Source organism: Zootermopsis nevadensis, unplaced genomic scaffold (assembly GCF_977971745.1).
Source record: "Zootermopsis nevadensis isolate Lab colony 2312 unplaced genomic scaffold, Znev_1.0 Znev_ptg000022l, whole genome shotgun sequence".
Lineage (NCBI taxonomy): Eukaryota > Metazoa > Arthropoda > Insecta > Blattodea > Termopsidae > Zootermopsis > Zootermopsis nevadensis.
In genome coordinates, this window is record NW_028259154.1 from 1,398,416 (window position 1) to 1,416,098 (window position 17,683).

The window sequence follows — 17,683 nt, forward strand, 5'->3', positions numbered from 1 at the left end:
AGGCAAATATCTACCGATATGTAGGCATCTGAGAGACAAAACTTATGTCACTTTGAGGGAACGTATATGTCAACTTCCTGTCAGAGTCACGTCAATGTATGTCCAAGGGTTTGGACGATAGAGACATTTTAATTTTTCGAGATTATTCGAAAGTCAATTTATGAAAAAGCAAATATCTCCCGATCTGTAGGAATCTGAGAGACAAACCTTATGTCACATTGAGGGAACGTATATGTCAACTTCATGTCAGGGTCACGTCAATGTATGTGCAAGGGTTTGGACAAAAGAGACATCTTAATTTTTCGAGATTATTCGAAAATCAATTTTTTAAAGGCAAATATCTCCCGAACTGTAGGAATCTGAGAGACAAAACTTATGTCACTTTGAGGGAACGTATATGTAAACTTCCTGTCAGAGTCACGTCAATGTATGTCCAAGGGTTTGGAGGATAGAGACATTTTAATTTTTCGAGATTATTCGAAAGTCAATTTTTGAAAAGGCAAATATCTTCCGATCTGTAGGAATCTGAGAGACAAAACTTATGTCACTTTGAGGGAACGTGTATGTCAACTTCATGTCATCATCTCGTCAATGTATGTGAAAGGGTTTGGACGATAGAGACATTTAAATTTTTCGAAATTATTCGAAAGTCAATTATTAAAAGGCAAATATCTCCCGATCTGTAGGAATCTGAGAGACAAAACTTATGTCACTTTGAGGGAACGTATATGTCAACTTGCTGTCAGAGTCACGACAATGTATGTCCAAGGGTTTGGACGATAGAGACATTTTAATTTTTCGAGATTATTCGAAAGTCAATTTTTGAAAAAGCAAATATCTCCAGATCTGTAGGAATCTGAGAGACAAAACTCATGTCACTTTGAGGGAACGTACATGTCAACTACATGTCAGAATCTCGTCAATGTATGTCCAAGGGTTTGGACGATAGAGACATTTTAATTTTTCGAGATTATTCGAAAGTCAATTCTTAAAAGGCAAATATCTCCCGATCTGTAGGAATCTGAGAGACAAAACTTATGTCACTTTGAGGGAACGTATATGTCAACTTCCTGTCAGAGTCACGTCAATGTATGTCCAAGGGTTTGGAGGATAGAGACATTTTAATTTTTCGAGATTACTCGAAAGTCAATTTTTGAAAAGGCAAATATCTCTCGATCTGTAGGAATCTGAGAGACAAAACTTATGTCACTTTGAGGGAACGTATATGTCAACTTCATGTCAGAATCTCGTCAATGTATGTCCAACGGCTTGGACGATAGAGACATTTTAATTTTTTTAGATTATTCGAAAGTCAATTTTTAAAAGGCAAATATCTCCCGATCTGTAGTCATCTGAGAGACAAAACTTATGTCACGTTGAGGGAACGTAAATGTCAACCTCATGCCAGAATCTCGTCAATGTATGTCCAAGGGTTTGGACGATAGAGACATTTAAATTTTTCGAGATTATTCGAAAGTCGATTTATGAAAAAGCAAATATCTCCCGATCTGTAGGAATCTGATTGACAAACCTTATGTCACAATGAGGGAACGTATATGTCAACTTCATGTCAGAGTCACGTCAATGTATGTGCAAGGGTTTGGTGGATAGAGACATCTTAATTTTTCGAGATTATTCGAAAATCAATTATTTAAAGGCAAATATCTCCCGAACTGTAGGAATCTGAGAGACAAAACTTATGTCACTTTGAGGGAACGTATATGTAAACTTCCTGTCAGAGTCACGTCAATGTATGTCCAAGGGTTTGGAGGATAGAGACATTTTAATTTTTCGAGATTATTCGAAAGTCAATTTTTGAAAAGGCAAATCTCTTCCGATCTGAAGGAATCTGAGAGACAAAACTTATGTCACTTTGAGGGAACGTATATGTCAACTTCATGTCAGAATCTCGTCAATGTATGTGAAAGGGTTTGGACGATAGAGACATTTAAATTTTTCGAGATTATTCGAAAGTCAATTTTTAAAAGGCAAATATCTCCCGATCTGTAGGAATCTGAGAGACAAAACTTATGTCACTTTGAGGGAACGTATATGTCAACTTCATGTCAGAATCTCGTCAATGTATGTCCAACGGTTTGGACGATAGAGACAATTTAATTTTTCGAGATTATTCGAAAGTCAATTTTTGAAAAGGCAAATATCTCTCGATCTGTAGGAATCTGAGAGACAAAACTTATGTCACTTTGAGGGAACGTATATGTCAACGTCATGTCAGAATCTCGTCAAAGTATGTCCAACGGTTTGGACGATAGAGACATTTCAATTTTTCGAGATTATTCGAAAGTCAATTTTTAAAAGGCAAATATCTCCCGATCTGTAGGCATCTGAGAGACAAAACTTATGTCACATTGAGGGAACGTATATGTCAACCTCATGCCAGAATCTCGTTAATGTATGTCCAAGGGTTTGGACGATAGAGACATTTTAATTTTTCGAGATTATTCGAAAGTCAATTCTTAAAAGGCAAATATCTCCCGATCTGTAGGCATCTGAGAGACAAAACTTATGCCACTATGAGGGAACGTATATGTCACCTTCATGTCAGAATCTCGTCAATGTATGTCTAAGGGTTTGGACGATAGAGACATTTAAATTTTTCGAGATTATTCGAAAGTCAATTTTTAAAAGGCAAATATCTCCCGATCTGTAGGAATCTGAGTGACAAACCTTATGTCACATTGAGGGAACGTATATGTCAACTTCATGTCAGAGTCACGTCAATGTATGTGCAAGGGTTTGGAGGATAGAGACATCTTAATTTTTCGAGATTATTCGAAAATCAATTATTTAAAGGCAAATATCTCCCGAACTGTAGGAATCTGAGAGACAAAACTTATGTCACTTTGAGGGAACGTATATGTAAACTTCCTGTCAGAGTCACGTCAATGTATGTCCAAGGGTTTGGAGGATAGAGACATTTTAATTTTTCGAGATTATTCGAAAGTCAATTTTTGAAAAGGCAAATCTCTTCCGATCTGAAGGAATCTGAGAGACAAAACTTATGTCACTTTGAGGGACCGTATATGTCAACTTCATGTCAGAATCTCGTCAATGTATGTGAAAGGGTTTGGACGATAGAGACATTTAAATTTTTCGAGATTATTCGAAAGTCAATTTTTAAAAGGCAAATATCTCCCGATCTGTAGGAATCTAAGAGACAAAACTTATGCCACTTTGAGGGAACGTATATGTCAACTTGCTGTCAGAGTCACGTCAATGTATGTCCAAGGGTTTGGACGATAGAGACATTTTAATTTTTCGAGATTATTCGAAAGTCAATTTTTGAAAAAGGAAATATCTCCAGATCTGTAGGAATCTGAGAGACAAAACTTATGTCACTTTGAGGGAACGCATATTTCAAGTTCATGTCAGAATCTCGTCAATCTATGTGAAAGGGTTTGGACGATACAGACATTTTAATTTTTCGAGATTATTCGAAAGTCAATTATTAAAAGGCAAATATCTCCCGATCTGTAGGCATCTGAGAGACAAACCGTATGTCACTTTGAGGGAACGTATATGTCAACCTCATGTAGGAATCTCGTCAATGTATGTCCAAGGGTTTGGACGATAGAGACATTTTAATTTTTCGAGATTATTCGAAAGTCAATTATTAAAAAGCAAATATCTCCCGATCTGTAGGCATCTGAGAGACAAAACTTATGTCACTTTGAGGGAACGTATATGTCAACTTCATGTCAGAATCTCGTCAATGGATGTCCAAGGGTTTGGACGATAGAGACATTTTAATTTTTCGAGATTATTCGAAAGTCAATTATTAAAAGGCAAATATCTCCCGATCTGTAGGCATCTGAGAGACAAAACTTATGCCACTTTGAGGGAACGTATATGTCAACTTCTTGTCAGAATCTCGTCAATGTATGTCCAAGGGTTTGGACGATAGAGACATTTTAATTCTTCGAGATTATTCGAAAGTCAATTTATGAAAAAGCAAATATCTCCCGATCTGTAGGAATCTGAGAGACAAACCTTATGTCACATTGAGGGAACGTATATGTCAACTTCATGTCAGGGTCACGTCAATGTATGTGGAAGGGTTTGGAGGATAGAGACATCTTAATTTTTCGAGATTATTCGAAAATCAATTTTTTAAAGGCAAATATCTCCCGAACTGTAGGAATCTAAGAGACAAAACTTATGTCACTTTGAGGGAACGTATATGTAAACTTCCTGTCAGAGTCACGTCAATGTATGTCCAAGGGTTTGGAGGATAGAGACATTTTAATTTTTCGAGATTATTCGAAAGTCAATTTTTGAAAAGGCAAATATCTTCCGATCTGTAGGAATCTGAGAGACAAAACTTATGTCACTTTGAGGGAACGTATATGTCAACTTCATGTCAGAATCTCGTCAACGTATGTCCAAGTTTTTGGACGATAGAGACATTTTAATTTTTCGAGATTATTCGAAAGTCAATTATTTAAAGGCAAATATCTCCCGATCTGTAGGCATCTGAGAGACAAAACTTATGTCACTTTGAGGGAACGTACATGTCAACCTCATATCAGAATCTCGTCAATGTATGTCCAAGGGTTTGGACGATAGAGACATTTTAATTTTTCGAGATTATTCGAAAGTCAATTATTAAAAGGCAAATATCTCCCGATCTGTAGGCATCTGAGAGACAAACCGTAAGTCACTTTGAGGGACCGTATATGTCAACTTCATGTGAGAATCTCGTCAATGTATGTCCAAGGGTTTGGACGATAGAGACATTTTAATTTTTCGAGATTATTCGAAAGTCAATTTTTGAAAAGGCAAATATCTCCCGATCTGTAGGAATCTGAGAGACAAAACTTATGTCACTTTGAGGGAACGTATATGTCAACTTCCTGTCAGAGTCACGTCAATGTATGTCCAAGGGTTTGGAGGATAGAGACATTTTAATTTTTCGACATTATTCGAAAGTCAATTCTTAAAAGGCAAATATCTACCGATCTGTAGGCATCTGAGAGACAAAACTTATGTCACGTTTTGGGAAGGCGTATGTCAACTTCATATCAGAGTCACGTCAATGTATGTCCAAGGGTTTGGAGGATAGAGACATTTAAATTTTTAGAGATTATTCGAAAGTCAATTCTTAAAAGGCAAATATCTACCGATCTGTAGGCATCTGAGAGACAAAACTTATGTCACTTTGAGGGAACGTATATGTCAACTTCCTGTCAGAGTCAAGTCAATGTATGTCCAAGGGTTTGGACGATAGAGACATTTTAATTTTTCGAGATTATTCGAAAGTCAATTTATGAAAAAGCAAATATCTCCCGATCTGTAGGAATCTGAGAGACAAACCTTATGTCACATTGAGGGAACGTATATGTCAACTTCATGTCAGGGTCACGTCAATGTATGTGCAAGGGTTTGGAGGATAGAGACATCTTAATTTTTCGAGATTATTCGAAAATCAATTTTTTAAAGGCAAATATCTCCCGAACTGTAGGAATCTGAGAGACAAAACTTGTGTCACTTTGAGGGAACGTATATGTAAACTTCCTGTCAGAGTCACGTCAATGTATGTAGAAGGGTTTGGAGGATAGAGACATTTGAATTTTTCGAGATTATTCGAAAGTCAATTTTTGAAAAGGCAAATATCTTCCGATCTGTAGGCATCTGAGAGACAAAACTTATGTCACTTTGAGGGAACGTATATGTCAACTTGCTGTCAGAATCTCGTCAATGTATGTCCAAGGGTTTGGACGATACAGACATTTTAATTTTTCGAGATTATTCGAAAGTCAATTATTAAAAGGCAAATATGTCCCGATCTGTAGGCATCTGAGAGACAAAACTTATGTCACTTTGAGGGAACGTATATGTCAACCTCATGTCAGAATCTCGTCAATGTATGTCCAAGGGTTTGGACGATAGAGACATTTTAATTTTTCGAGATTATTCGAAAGTCAATTTTTAAAAAGCAAATATCTCCCGATCTGTAGGCATCTGAGAGACAAAACTTATGTCACTTTGAGGGAACGTATATGTCAACTTCATGTCAGAATCTCGTCAATGGATGTCCAAGGGTTTGGACGATAGAGACATTTTAATTTTTCGAGATTATTCGAAAGTCAATTCTTAAAAGGCAAATATCTCCCGATCTGTAGGAATCTGAGAGACAAAACTTATGTCACTTTGAGGGAACGTATATGTCAACTTCATGTCAGAATCTCGTCAATGTATGTCCTAGGGTTTGGACGATAGAGACATTTTAATTTTTCGAGATTATTCGAAAGTCAATTCTTAAAAGGCAAATATCTACCGATCTGTAGGAATCTGAGAGACAAAACTTATGCCACTTTGAGGGAACGTATATGTAAACTTAATGTCAGAGTCACGTCAATGTATGTCCAAGGGTTTGGAGGATAGAGACATTTTAATTTTTCGAGATTATTCGAAAGTCAATTTTTGAAAAGGCAAATATCTCCCGATCTGTAGGAATCTGAGAGACAAAACTTATGTCACTTTGAGGGAACGTATATGTCAACTTCATGTCAGAATCTCGTCAACGTATGTCCAAGGGTTTGGACGATAGAGACATTTTAATTTTTCGAGATTATTCGAAAGTCAATTTTTTAAAGGCAAATATCTCCCGATCTGTAGGCATCTGAGAGACAAAACTTATGTCACTTTGAGGGAACATATATGTCAACCTCATGTCAGAATCTCGTCAATGTATGTCCAAGGGTTTGGACGATAGAGAAATTTTAATTTTCCGAGATTATTCGAAAGTCAATTATTAAAAGGCAAATATCTCCCGATCTGTAGGCATCTTAGAGACAAACCTTAAGTCACTTTGAGGGACCGTATATGTCAACTTCATGTCAGAATCTCGTCAATGTATGTCCAAGGGTTTGGACGATAGAGACATTTTAATTTTTCGAGATTATTCGAAAGTCAATTTTTGAAAAGGCAAATATCTCCCGATCTGTAGGAATCTGAGAGACAAAACTTATGTCACTTTGAGGGAACGTATATGTCAACTTCCTGTCAGAGTCACGTCAATGTATGTCAAAGGGTTTGGAGGATAGAGACATTTTAATTCTTCGAGATTATTCGAATGTCAATTCTTAAAAGGCAAATATCTACCGATATGTAGGCATCTGAGAGACAAAACTTATGTCACTTTGAGGGAACGTATATGTCAACTTCCTGTCAGAGTCACGTCAATGTATGTCCAAGGGTTTGGACGATAGAGACATTTTAATTTTTCGAGATTATTCGAAAGTCAATTTATGAAAAAGCAAATATCTCCCGATCTGTAGGAATCTGAGAGAGAAACCTTATGTCACATTGAGGGAACGTATATGTCAACTTCATGTCAGGGTCACGTCAATGTATGTGCAAGGGTTTGGACAAAAGAGACATCTTAATTTTTCGAGATTATTCGAAAATCAATTTTTTAAAGGCAAATATCTCCCGAACTGTAGGAATCTGAGAGACAAAACTTATGTCACTTTGAGGGAACGTATATGTCAACTTCATGTCAGAATCTCGTCAATGTATGTCCTAGGGTTTGGACGATAGAGACATTTTAATTTTTCGAGATTATTCGAAAGTCAATTCTTAAAAGGCAAATATCTACCGATCTGTAGGAATCTGAGAGACAAAACTTATGCCACTTTGAGGGAACGTATATGTAAACTTAATGTCAGAGTCACGTCAATGTATGTCCAAGGGTTTGGAGGATAGAGACATTTTAATTTTTCGAGATTATTCGAAAGTCAATTTTTGAAAAGGCAAATATCTCCCGATCTGTAGGAATCTGAGAGACAAAACTTATGTCACTTTGAGGGAACGTATATGTCAACTTCATGTCAGAATCTCGTCAACGTATGTCCAAGGGTTTGGACGATAGAGACATTTTAATTTTTCGAGATTATTCGAAAGTCAATTTTTTAAAGGCAAATATCTCCCGATCTGTAGGCATCTGAGAGACAAAACTTATGTCACTTTGAGGGAACATATATGTCAACCTCATGTCAGAATCTCGTCAATGTATGTCCAAGGGTTTGGACGATAGAGAAATTTTAATTTTCCGAGATTATTCGAAAGTCAATTATTAAAAGGCAAATATCTCCCGATCTGTAGGCATCTTAGAGACAAACCTTAAGTCACTTTGAGGGACCGTATATGTCAACTTCATGTCAGAATCTCGTCAATGTATGTCCAAGGGTTTGGACGATAGAGACATTTTAATTTTTCGAGATTATTCGAAAGTCAATTTTTGAAAAGGCAAATATCTCCCGATCTGTAGGAATCTGAGAGACAAAACTTATGTCACTTTGAGGGAACGTATATGTCAACTTCCTGTCAGAGTCACGTCAATGTATGTCAAAGGGTTTGGAGGATAGAGACATTTTAATTCTTCGAGATTATTCGAATGTCAATTCTTAAAAGGCAAATATCTACCGATATGTAGGCATCTGAGAGACAAAACTTATGTCACTTTGAGGGAACGTATATGTCAACTTCCTGTCAGAGTCACGTCAATGTATGTCCAAGGGTTTGGACGATAGAGACATTTTAATTTTTCGAGATTATTCGAAAGTCAATTTATGAAAAAGCAAATATCTCCCGATCTGTAGGAATCTGAGAGAGAAACCTTATGTCACATTGAGGGAACGTATATGTCAACTTCATGTCAGGGTCACGTCAATGTATGTGCAAGGGTTTGGACAAAAGAGACATCTTAATTTTTCGAGATTATTCGAAAATCAATTTTTTAAAGGCAAATATCTCCCGAACTGTAGGAATCTGAGAGACAAAACTTATGTCACTTTGAGGGAACGTATATGTAAACTTCCTGTCAGAGTCACGTCAATGTATGTCCAAGGGTTTGGAGGATAGAGACATTTTAATTTTTCGAGATTATTCGAAAGTCAATTTTTGAAAAGGCAAATATCTTCCGATCTGTAGGAATCTGAGAGACAAAACTTATGTCACTTTGAGGGAACGTGTATGTCAACTTCATGTCAGAATCTCGTCAATGTATGTGAAAGGGTTTGGACGATAGAGACATTTAAATTTTTCGAAATTATTCGAAAGTCAATTTTTAAAAGGCAAATATCTCCCGATCTGTAGGAATCTGAGAGACAAAACTTATGTCACTTTGAGGGAACGTATATGTCAACTTGCTGTCAGAGTCACGACAATGTATGTCCAAGGGTTTGGACGATAGAGACATTTTAATTTTTCGAGATTATTCGAAAGTCAATTTTTGAAAAAGCAAATATCTCCAGATCTGTAGGAATCTGAGAGACAAAACTTATGTCACTTAGAGGGAACGTATATGTCAACTTCATGTCAGAATCTCGTCAATGTATGTCCAAGGGTTTGGTCGATACAGACATTTTAATTTTTCGAGATTATTCGAAAGTCAATTATTAAAAGGCAAATATGTCCCGATCTGTAGGCATCTGAGAGACAAAACTTATGTCACTTTGAGGGAACGTATATGTCAACCTCATGTCAGAATCTCGTCAATGTATGTCCAAGGGTTTGGACGATAGAGACATTTTAATTTTTCGAGATTATTCGAAAGTCAATTTTTAAAAAGCAAATATCTCCCGATCTGTAGGCATCTGAGAGACAAAACTTATGTCACTTTGAGGGAACGTATATGTCAACTTCATGTCAGAATCTCGTCAATGGATGTCCAAGGGTTTGGACGATAGAGACATTTTAATTTTTCGAGATTATTCGAAAGTCAATTCTTAAAAGGCAAATATCTCCCGATCTGTAGGAATCTGAGAGACAAAACTTATGTCACTTTGAGGGAACGTATATGTCAACCTCATATCAGAATCTCGTCAATGTATGTCCAAGGGTTTGGACGATAGAGACATTTTAATTTTTCGAGATTATTCGAAAGTCAATTATTAAAAGGCAAATATCTCCCGATCTGTAGGCATCTGAGAGACAAACCGTAAGTCACTTTGAGGGACCGTATATGTCAACTTCATGTGAGAATCTCGTCAATGTATGTCCAAGGGTTTGGACGATAGAGACATTTTAATTTTTCGAGATTATTCGAAAGTCAATTTTTGAAAAGGCAAATATCTCCCGATCTGTAGGAATCTGAGAGACAAAACTTATGTCACTTTGAGGGAACGTATATGTCAACTTCCTGTCAGAGTCACGTCAATGTATGTCCAAGGGTTTGGAGGATAGAGACATTTTAATTTTTCGACATTATTCGAAAGTCAATTCTTAAAAGGCAAATATCTACCGATCTGTAGGCATCTGAGAGACAAAACTTATGTCACGTTTTGGGAAGGCGTATGTCAACTTCATGTCAGAGTCACGTCAATGTATGTCCAAGGGTTTGGAGGATAGAGACATTTAAATTTTTAGAGATTATTCGAAAGTCAATTCTTAAAAGGCAAATATCTACCGATCTGTAGGCATCTGAGAGACAAAACTTATGTCACTTTGAGGGAACGTATATGTCAACTTCCTGTCAGAGTCAAGTCAATGTATGTCCAAGGGTTTGGACGATAGAGACATTTTAATTTTTCGAGATTATTCGAAAGTCAATTTATGAAAAAGCAAATATCTCCCGATCTGTAGGAATCTGAGAGACAAACCTTATGTCACATTGAGGGAACGTATATGTCAACTTCATGTCAGGGTCACGTCAATGTATGTGCAAGGGTTTGGAGGATAGAGACATCTTAATTTTTCGAGATTATTCGAAAATCAATTTTTTAAAGGCAAATATCTCCCGAACTGTAGGAATCTGAGAGACAAAACTTGTGTCACTTTGAGGGAACGTATATGTAAACTTCCTGTCAGAGTCACGTCAATGTATGTCCAAGGGTTTGGAGGATAGAGACATTTGAATTTTTCGAGATTATTCGAAAGTCAATTTTTGAAAAGGCAAATATCTTCCGATCTGTAGGCATCTGAGAGACAAAACTTATGTCACTTTGAGGGAACGTATATGTCAACTTGCTGTCAGAGTCACGTCAATGTATGTCCAAGGGTTTGGACGTAAGAGACATTTTAATTTTTCGAGATTATTCGAAAGTCAATTTTTGAAAAAGCAAATATCTCCAGATCTGTAGGAATCTGAGAGACAAAACTTATGTCACTTAGAGGGAACGTATATGTCAACTTCATGTCAGAATCTCGTCAATGTATGTCCAAGGGTTTGGACGATACAGACATTTTAATTTTTCGAGATTATTCGAAAGTCAATTATTAAAAGGCAAATATGTCCCGATCTGTAGACATCTGAGAGACAAAACTTATGTCACTTTGAGGGAACGTATATGTCAACCTCATGTCAGAATCTCGTCAATGTATGTCCAAGGGTTTGGACGATAGAGACATTTTAATTTTTCGAGATTATTCGAAAGTCAATTTTTAAAAAGCAAATATCTCCCGATCTGTAAGCATCTGAGAGACAAAACTTATGTCACTTTGAGGGAACGTATATGTCAACTTCATGTCAGAATCTCGTCAATGGATGTCCAAGGGTTTGGACGATAGAGACATTTTAATTTTTCGAGATTATTCGAAAGTCAATTCTTAAAAGGCAAATATCTCCCGATCTGTAGGAATCTGAGAGACAAAACTTATGTCACTTTGAGGGAACGTATATGTCAACTTCATGTCAGAATCTCGTCAATGTATGTCCTAGGGTTTGGACGATAGAGACATTTTAATTATTCGAGATTATTCGAAAGTCAATTCTTAAAAGGCAAATATCTACCGATCTGTAGGAATCTGAGAGACAAAACTTATGCCACTTTGAGGGAACGTATATGTAAACTTAATGTCAGAGTCACGTCAATGTATGTCCAAGGGTTTGGAGGATAGAGACATTTTAATTTTTCGAGATTATTCGAAAGTCAATTTTTGAAAAGGCAAATATCTCCCGATCTGTAGGAATCTGAGAGACAAAACTTATGTCACTTTGAGGGAACGTATATGTCAACTTCATGTCAGAATCTCGTCAACGTATGTCCAAGGGTTTGGACGATAGAGACATTTTAATTTTTCGAGATTATTCGAAAGTCAATTTTTTAAAGGCAAATATCTCCCGATCTGTAGGCATCTGAGAGACAAAACTTATGTCACTTTGAGGGAACATATATGTCAACCTCATGTCAGAATCTCGTCAATGTATGTCCAAGGGTTTGGACGATAGAGAAATTTTAATTTTCCGAGATTATTCGAAAGTCAATTATTAAAAGGCAAATATCTCCCGATCTGTAGGCATCTTAGAGACAAACCTTAAGTCACTTTGAGGGACCGTATATGTCAACTTCATGTCAGAATCTCGTCAATGTATGTCCAAGGGTTTGGACGATAGAGACATTTTAATTTTTCGAGATTATTCGAAAGTCAATTTTTGAAAAGGCAAATATCTCCCGATCTGTAGGAATCTGAGAGACAAAACTTATGTCACTTTGAGGGAACGTATATGTCAACTTCCTGTCAGAGTCACGTCAATGTATGTCAAAGGGTTTGGAGGATAGAGACATTTTAATTCTTCGAGATTATTCGAATGTCAATTCTTAAAAGGCAAATATCTACCGATATGTAGGCATCTGAGAGACAAAACTTATGTCACTTTGAGGGAACGTATATGTCAACTTCCTGTCAGAGTCACGTCAATGTATGTCCAAGGGTTTGGACGATAGAGACATTTTAATTTTTCGAGATTATTCGAAAGTCAATTTATGAAAAAGCAAATATCTCCCGATCTGTAGGAATCTGAGAGAGAAACCTTATGTCACATTGAGGGAACGTATATGTCAACTTCATGTCAGGGTCACGTCAATGTATGTGCAAGGGTTTGGACAAAAGAGACATCTTAATTTTTCGAGATTATTCGAAAATCAATTTTTTAAAGGCAAATATCTCCCGAACTGTAGGAATCTGAGAGACAAAACTTATGTCACTTTGAGGGAACGTATATGTAAACTTCCTGTCAGAGTCACGTCAATGTATGTCCAAGGGTTTGGAGGATAGAGACATTTTAATTTTTCGAGATTATTCGAAAGTCAATTTTTGAAAAGGCAAATATCTTCCGATCTGTAGGAATCTGAGAGACAAAACTTATGTCACTTTGAGGGAACGTGTATGTCAACTTCATGTCAGAATCTCGTCAATGTATGTGAAAGGGTTTGGACGATAGAGACATTTAAATTTTTCGAAATTATTCGAAAGTCAATTTTTAAAAGGCAAATATCTCCCGATCTGTAGGAATCTGAGAGACAAAACTTATGTCACTTTGAGGGAACGTATATGTCAACTTGCTGTCATAGTCACGACAATGTATGTCCAAGGGTTTGGACGATAGAGACATTTTAATTTTTCGAGATTATTCGAAAGTCAATTTTTGAAAAAGGAAATATCTCCAGATCTGTAGGAATCTGAGAGACAAAACTCATGTCACTTTGAGGGAACGTACATGTCAACTACATGTCAGAATCTCGTCAATGTATGTCCAAGGGTTTGGACGATAGAGACATTTTAATTTTTCGAGATTATTCGAAAGTCAATTCTTAAAAGGCAAATATCTCCCGATCTGTAGGAATCTGAGAGACAAAACTTATGTCACTTTGAGGGAACGTATATGTCAACTTCCTGTCAGAGTCACGTCAATGTATGTCCAAGGGTTTGGAGGATAGAGACATTTTAATTTTTCGAGATTACTCGAAAGTCAATTTTTGAAAAGGCAAATATCTCTCGATCTGTAGGAATCTGAGAGACAAAACTTATGTCACTTTGAGGGAACGTATATGTCAACTTCATGTCAGAATCTCGTCAATGTATGTCCAACGGCTTGGACGATAGAGGCATTTTAATTTTTTTAGATTATTCGAAAGTCAATTTTTAAAAGGCAAATATCTCCCGATCTGTAGTCATCTGAGAGACAAAACTTATGTCACGTTGAGGGAACGTATATGTCAACCTCATGCCAGAATCTAGTCAATGTATGTCCAAGGGTTTGGACGATAGAGACATTTAAATTTTTCGAGATTATTCGAAAGTCGATTTATGAAAAAGCAAATATCTCCCGATCTGTAGGAATCTGATTGACAAACCTTATGTCACAATGAGGGAACGTATATGTAAACTGCCTGTCAGAGTCACGTCAATGTATGTCCAAGGGTTTGGAGGATAGAGACATTTTAATTTTTCGAGATTATTCGAAAGTCAATTTTTGAAAAGGCAAATCTCTTCCGATCTGAAGGAATCTGAGAGACAAAACTTATGTCACTTTGAGGGAACGTATATGTCAACTTCATGTCAGAATCTCGTCAATGTATGTGAAAGGGTTTGGACGATAGAGACATTTAAATTTTTCGAGATTATTCGAAAGTCAATTATTAAAAGGCAAATATCTCCCGATCTGTAGGAATCTGAGAGACAAAACTTATGTCACTTTGAGGGAACGTATATGTCAACTTGCTGTTAGAGTCACGTCAATGTATGTCCAAGGGTTTGGACGATAGAGACATTTTAATTTTTCGAGATTATTCGAAAGTCAATTTTTTAAAAAGCAAATATCTCCAGATCTGTTGGAATCTGAGAGACAAAACTTATGTCACTTTGAGGGAACGCATATGTCAAGTTCATGTCAGAATCTCGTCAATCTATGTGAAAGGGTTTGGACGATAGAGACATTTTAATTTTTCGAGATTATTCGAAAGTCAATTATTAAAAGGCAAATATCTCCCGATCTGTAGGCATCTGAGAGACAAACCTTAAGTCACTTTGAGGGACCGTATATGTCAACTTCATGTCAGAATCTCGTCAATGTATGTCCAAGGGTTTGGACGATAGAGACATTTTAATTTTTCGAGATTATTCGAAAGTCAATTTTTAAAAAGGCAAATATCTCCCGATCTGTAGGAATCTGAGAGACAAAACTTATGTCACTTTGAGGGAACGTATATGTCAACTTCCTGTCAGAGTCACGTCAATGTATGTCCAAGGGTTTGGACGATAGAGACATTTAAATTTTTCGAGATTATTCGAAAGTCAATTTTTAAAAGGCAAATATCTCCCGATCTGTAGGAATCTGAGAGACAAAACTTATGTCACTTTGAGGGAAAGTATATGTCAACTTGCTGTCAGAGTCACGTCAATGTATGTTCAAGGGTTTGGACGATAGAGACATTTTAATTTTTCGAGATTATTCGAAAGTAAATTTTTGATAAAGCAAATATCTCCCGATCTGTAGGAATCTGAGAGACAAACATTATGTCACATTGAGGGAACGTATATGTCAACTTCATGTCAGAGTCACGTCAATGTATGTGCAAGGGTTTGGAGGATAGAGACATCTTAATTTTTCGAGATTATTCGAAAGTCAATTTATGAAAAAGCAAATATCTCCCGATCTGTAGGAATCTGAGAGACAAACCTTATGTCACATTGAGGGAACGTATATGTCAACTTCATGTCAGGGTCACGTCAATGAATGTGCAAGGGTTTGGAGGATAGAGACATCTTAATTTTTCGAGATTATACGAAAATCAATTTTTTAAAGGCAAATATCTCCCGAACTGTAGGAATCTGAGAGACAAAACTTATGTCACTTTGAGGGAACGTATATGTAAACTTCCTGTCAGAGTAACGTCAATGTATGTCCAAGGGTTTGGAGGATAGAGACATTTTAATTTTTCGAGATTATTCGAAAGTCAATTTTTGAAAAGGCAAATATCTTCCGATCTGTAGGCATCTGAGAGACAAAACTTATGTCACGTTGAGGGAACGTACATGTCAACCTCATGCCAGAATCTCGTCAATGTAAGTCCAAGGGTTTGGACGATAGAGACATTTTAATTTTTCGAGATTATTCGAAAGTCAATTTTTAAAAGGCAAATATCTCCCGATCTGTAGGAATCTGAGAGACAAAACTTATGTCACTTTGAGGGAACGTATATGTCAACTTGCTGTCAGAGTCACGTCAATGTATGTCAAAGGGTTTGGACGATAGAGACATTTTAATTTCTCGAGATTATTCGAAAGTCAATTTTTGAAAAAGCAAATATCTCCAGATCTGTAGGAATCTGAGAGACAAAACTTATGTCACTTAGAGGGAACGTATATGTCAACTTCATGTCAGAATCTCGTCAATGTATGTCCAAGGGTTTGGACGATACAGACATTTTAATTTTTCGAGATTATTCGAAAGTCAATTATTAAAAGGCAAATATGTCCCGATCTGTAGGCATCTGAGAGACAAAACTTATGTCACTTTGAGGGAACGTGTATGTCAACTTCATGTCAGAATCTCGTCAATGTATGTGAAAGGGTTTGGACGATAGAGACATATAAATTTTTCGAAATTATTCGAAAGTCAATTTTTAAAAGGCAAATATCTCCCGATCTGTAGGAATCTGAGAGACAAAACTTATGTCACTTTGAGGGAACGTATATGTCAACTTGCTGTCAGAGTCACGACAATGTATGTCCAAGGGTTTGGACGATAGAGACATTTTAATTTTTCGAGATTATTCGAAAGTCAATTTTTGAAAAAGCAAATATCTCCAGATCTGTAGGAATCTGAGAGACAAAACTCATGTCACTTTGAGGGAACGTACATGTCAACTACATGTCAGAATCTCGTCAATGTATGTCCAAGGGTTTGGACGATAGAGACATTTTAATTTTTCGAGATTATTCGAAAGTCAATTCTTAAAAGGCAAATATCTCCCGATCTGTAGGAATCTGAGAGACAAAACTTATGTCACTTTGAGGGAACGTATATGTCAACTTCCTGTCAGAGTCACGTCAATGTATGTCCAAGGGTTTAGAGGATAGAGACATTTTAATTTTTCGAGATTACTCGAAAGTCAATTTTTGAAAAGGCAAATATCTCTCGATCTGTAGGAATCTGAGAGACAAAACTTATGTCACTTTGAGGGAACGTATATGTCAACTTCATGTCAGAATCTCGTCAATGTATGTCCAACGGCTTGGACGATAGAGACATTTTAATTTTTTTAGATTATTCGAAAGTCAATTTTTAAAAGGCAAATATCTCCCGATCTGTAGTCATCTGAGAGACAAAACTTATGTCACGTTGAGGGAACGTATATGTCAACCTCATGCCAGAATCTCGTCAATGTATGTCCAAGGGTTTGGACGATAGAGACATTTAAATTTTTCGAGATTATTCGAAAGTCGATTTATGAAAAAGCAAATATCTCCCGATCTGTAGGAATCTGATTGACAAACCTTATGTCACAATGAGGGAACGTATATGTCAACTTCATGTCAGAGTCACGTCAATGTATGTGCAAGGGTTTGGTGGATAGAGACATCTTAATTTTTCGAGATTATTCGAAAATCAATTATTTAAAGGCAAATATCTCCCGAACTGTAGGAATCTGAGAGACAAAACTTATGTCACTTTGAGGGAACGTATATGTAAACTGCCTGTCAGAGTCACGTCAATGTATGTCCAAGGGTTTGGAGGATAGAGACATTTTAATTTTTCGAGATTATTCGAAAGTCAATTTTTGAAAAGACAAATCTCTTCCGATCTGAAGGAATCTGAGAGACAAAACTTATGTCACTTTGAGGGAACGTATATGTCAACTTGCTGTTAGAGTCACGTCAATGTATGTCCAAGGGTTTGGACGATAGCGACATTTTAATTTTTCGAGATTATTCG